Consider the following 4,515-nt stretch of genomic DNA (forward strand, 5'->3'; position numbering starts at 1 on the left):
CAACTAGTGAATATAACAAAAAATAAACAGACTCACAGACACAGAAAACAAACCAGTGGTTACAGTCTAGAGAGGGAAGGGGGAAGGGACAACAAAGGGGTATGGGAATTAAGCGATCCAAATTACTATGTATAAAATAAATAAGCTACAAGGATACCTGTACAACACAGGGAATATAGGCAATATTTTATTATAACTATAAATGGGGCATGACCTTTAAAATTGTGAATCACTATACTTTACACCTATAACTTTTATAGTACTATACATAAACTATACTTCAGTTAAAAAAAAACAACTCTCCTTTACCAACACTCGCAGCCTGCCTTAATTTCCCTAATTCTATGCTCCCAGAACACTTTGTTCTCCCTTCAACCTCAGGCTTTATCACTCCTTACTCAAATCACTCCTGGATCGGATTCTCTCCCCAGCCTATAAGTTCCCTGACAGCCAGGAACTTTTTTTTTTTTTTGGTATCTTTAGACATCAGCAGTGTCTGGCAGAAAAGTGCTTAATAAATGCTTGACAATGACAAATTAACATTTATTTTTTCTTTATATACACAACACTTTTTCTCTAGGGATTTGCTTTTTTCGTATTAGTCAAGCGTGTCAATATGTCACATTTCCTTTAGCGTAACCAGTCCTTTGTCTAAACGTAGCTGCAGGCAGTTAGGGACAGACGTCCGTGCTGGATCCTGGAGCAGCAGGAACTAAGAAAGTGAATTTACTCAGCGGGAAAGACTCTGATGGGAAGCCTGGGGTGGGAAGGAAGGCCAGCCTGTCTGTGGGGGCTGTGACATTTTGAAAGCACCAAATTCACTGTCACCTCGAGCTTTTCCTGTGGGGCAAAAGGGGTGACAGAGGCGGGGGCTTTTGTCTTCTCTTGTGGGCAGATTTCCCCTGCGAGTTTTCCTTTTGTGGTGCCTGTGGCCACGAAAGAGCCTTCCCCAGGAACCCCCACCTATTTTTAGCCTCAGTTCAACACCCTACAGACAGCACCCGACTCATGCACCTCTATGTTAATTTTCAATCCTGCTGTTGCCAAGATGAATCACCCAGGGCTGGCCTGATGAATTGCTAGACCTGAAGTGAGAAGACAGACTTGAAGTGAGAAGGTAAAAACCTTTAACAGTGGAAAGTTGCAAAGATGCCCTGACACCTAACACATCTAAGCCTCCCTGTGCTTCTTTTACAAAACTGTTTTGTGTACGGTCACATGTCATGTTATTTGAATGAAGTTCTCTGTGATCTGGCTCTTGAGATTTAGAGCCTGCACAGAAAGACCTGAACTCCTCGCTAGGATTTGCTCTTGAAGGAAAACTCATCTGGGAAATGAATTATTCTAGATGTTGTCTGAATGAGGTATATGACACACCGTCTACCGTTCTTAGGCTTTTTAAGTACTGACTATGTTAGTTGGTGCTCGCTTCTGCCACAAATATAATAAAAATGGAACGATACAGAGAAGATCAGCATGGCCCTTGTGCAAGGATGACACGCAAATTTGTGAAGCGTTCCATATCTTGGGGGCTTCCCTGGTGGCTCAGCTGGTAAAGAATCCACCTGCAATGGGGGAGACCTGGGTTCGATCCCTGGGTTGGGAAGATCCCCTGGAGAAGGGAAAAGGCTACCCACTCCAGTATTCTGGCCTGGAGAATTCCATGGACTGTATCGTCCATGGGGTCGCAAAGAGTTGAACGTGACCGAGCGACTTTTTTTTTTTTTTAATGTTAGTTGCTGTATGCTTTGTGATACAAGGTCAAGCTCTTGAGATGTCTTTTGTGTTGAAAATGTTCCTGCTTCTAATAGATCACCCTAGAAGGACAGCTACTCCTCCAGTGGGTCCAACCCAACCACGTGTCCACAGGCCTTCAGCCTTGCAGTCCATTGATGGGAGCTCTGATGAGACACACCCTGCTGGGCAACCTCTCAACCAACTAAGTTGATTCCCATTCAGCCTTCTTCTCCTCATTCCATTATGTCCCCCAAGGATTTCTGCCATGGGAAATACTCTCGGCAAATACTTATCTTTCCTCTAACCTAGAGCTTCTGCCTCAACTTACTCTTTGGTCTCTCTTCCTGAGGAACTGGACTAAAGCATAAGCAAGCTTCCAGGACCTCATCTATCTCTGTACTGAAGGTTCTGAGGAGGAGTCATCTGCCTTCTGTCCTAACAGTCTTTATTCCACAATGCCTCCTTCCTCTGTAAAATGAGAATGGTAAAACCTTACTCCATGGCAGAAGCTGGATCAGATGAGCTCTTTTTTTTTTTTTTCAGATGAGCTCTTGAGATCGTTTCCAGACAGAGAAGAGTTGACTGGATGAAGAATGAGGTATTAACAGAAGAAGAGTCAAAGAACAAGTATTGGGACTTCCCTGGTCATCCAGGGACTAAGAATCTGCTTCCAATTCAGGGAAAGTGGGTTCCATCCCCAGTCAGGGAACTAAGATCCCACATGCCATGGGGCAACTAAGCCCGCACTCCACAGGTACTGAGCCCAAAGTGCTCTGCAGTCCACATACCACAAGTGGATAGAAGCCCAAGTACTGTAACTAAGACCCAACACAGCCAAAATAAATAAATAAATATTTTTTAAATTACCATTTAAAGAACAATTATGTCAGCTCTGAAAAGAGGATACTTGCACTTTAAACAACGGACTGAACAAAAGAGACACAGAAGACATGAATTTTCTCCACCCGTCCCAGCAGGGCTCATTCCACCCCCATCTCCGTGTCCAACTAGAGTCGAAAGGGGACAACGAGCAATATCTAAGCAGTACAAGTCAACGTGTGACCTCAGACCCCATGTACAAGCCCGGCCATAAGAATCAGAAGGATTCAAAACTGGGCAGAGTACTCTGGGGAAAGGAACAGAGCGAAAGACTCTTGGAAAAGGTAGGTCCTGGCAAGGAAGTAGTAGAAGGAAGCCGGTCCCTGGGCAGGGAGGGACAGCAGGGGATATATCCCAACACAGATCAGATCCCCAGGAGCAGAGTGGTGGTGCTGGGGAGAAAGGGGGACCAGGGTGGCCAAACTGGGCGGACTCTGACTCTGGAGGGCTGTGAATGCTGCCTGAGGAGCTCAAAACTCTGTCCTGCAGGTCATGGCAAGTCATTAGAGGTCCTGTTACAGGAAATAACAGGACAAAAATGTGTGTTAGTGAAAGGAAATTTAATTGTCTCATTGTAACCCTCTGACACTATTTGAATTTTTAACCACTTTTTCAACCAAGTGCAAGTTCTGTGTCTATGTGTTTTTATTACTACAAAAAATATAACACATAATTTGTGCCAATCCCTTTGAAAAAGTTTTAAGTAGGAACAGTCAAGCCACATTGTCGGAGTGTGCACAGGGGATGGGTCTGAATGCTGGCTTTGGCTTTCTGGGTAAGTGACTTAACCTTTCAAAGCAGAAAACAACCCCCATTTAGGACAACACTTGTGAAGATTAAATAGGATAAAGTACATCAAGTGCCAGCCATGGTAAGTGTTCAGTTAATTTAGTATAAATAACTTGAAACGCTACTGTCATTAAACAAGGTCCACACTAATGTGGGGACAACGGAAACGGAAGGACGCGGGTTGGAGTCATATCAAAAGTAGGATACACTGAACTGATCGGCTAGAGGGATTTCAGGAGCAGGAGTATGCACAGCTTTCCAGGGAACTGTGATAAATGATGCACTAGAGTCACACCTAAATACCCAGTCTCTGGACACATCTTCCACCCAACTTGCCCGAAATCCCATCCTTAAGAAAATATGGGTCCTCGGAGAAGTTATTCCACGGACAGCCTGAAGATGTCGCTGCAGACAATACCATCCGTACTGAGCTCCTCATCCTGTCTGGATTCTGCCATTCCAGCAGGAAAATTCCACCGTGGCTCTGTACCCCAGCCCGAACTCCAGCCGCTGCTCCTCTCTCTCCTGTGAACACTCATCCTTCCCTGTCCCTGCTGCCCTGACGCCCTGGCCACCTGGGGGTGACTCTGAGCCCCTCCAGACAGCAGAGCCTACCTTTCACCAGGTTGTACGTGGGCTTCCCTGCGTCTCTCCATCACCACGTTTGTATAGATTATTTACCGAGACCCACATCCAGTGCTCTCACCCCCGAGCACGTTCCCCCAGCTCCTGAGTTTCAGTCAGGGAATGCAGGGGCACACCGATTCCCTGTCTCCCGTGCTCTTTATATTCTCTTCTCAATGGCCCATTTTTCAAATACTAGCGTTAAAGATTTGGTGACACATAAATTTACCTCCTTTACTGACAATGTCGGTGTTCTTGGTTAAAATAATCCCTGAACTGTGGCCTATATAAACAGCGTGGGATATAGGAAATGATGAGAATTTTGGAGCCAAGCTGAGTGATTTATCCAGAGGGAATATGTCACAGTCATAGGACTGGATTCTGATGGCTGAGACTCAGCAACAAAGGAAAAATGTCCCATGTCAGTTTCCCCCTTTCTCCCTGCTCATGGCTTCTGTTTGGAACCCTTCCTCTTACTGTCTCTCA

The 4,515-nt window shown here is 45.3% G+C and overlaps 1 non-coding gene across 1 annotated transcript; it reads left to right on the forward strand.

Moving 5' to 3' along the window:
* The first annotated feature begins 1,419 nt into the window (after positions 1–1,419).
* LOC122419829 lies at positions 1,420–1,528 on the forward strand. Its single transcript, XR_006263049.1, has one exon. It is a non-coding gene; the product is annotated as a U6 spliceosomal RNA (small nuclear RNA).
* Positions 1,529–4,515: the final 2,987 nt, after the last annotated feature.

Source organism: Cervus canadensis, chromosome 17 (assembly GCF_019320065.1).
Source record: "Cervus canadensis isolate Bull #8, Minnesota chromosome 17, ASM1932006v1, whole genome shotgun sequence".
NCBI lineage: Eukaryota > Metazoa > Chordata > Mammalia > Artiodactyla > Cervidae > Cervus > Cervus canadensis.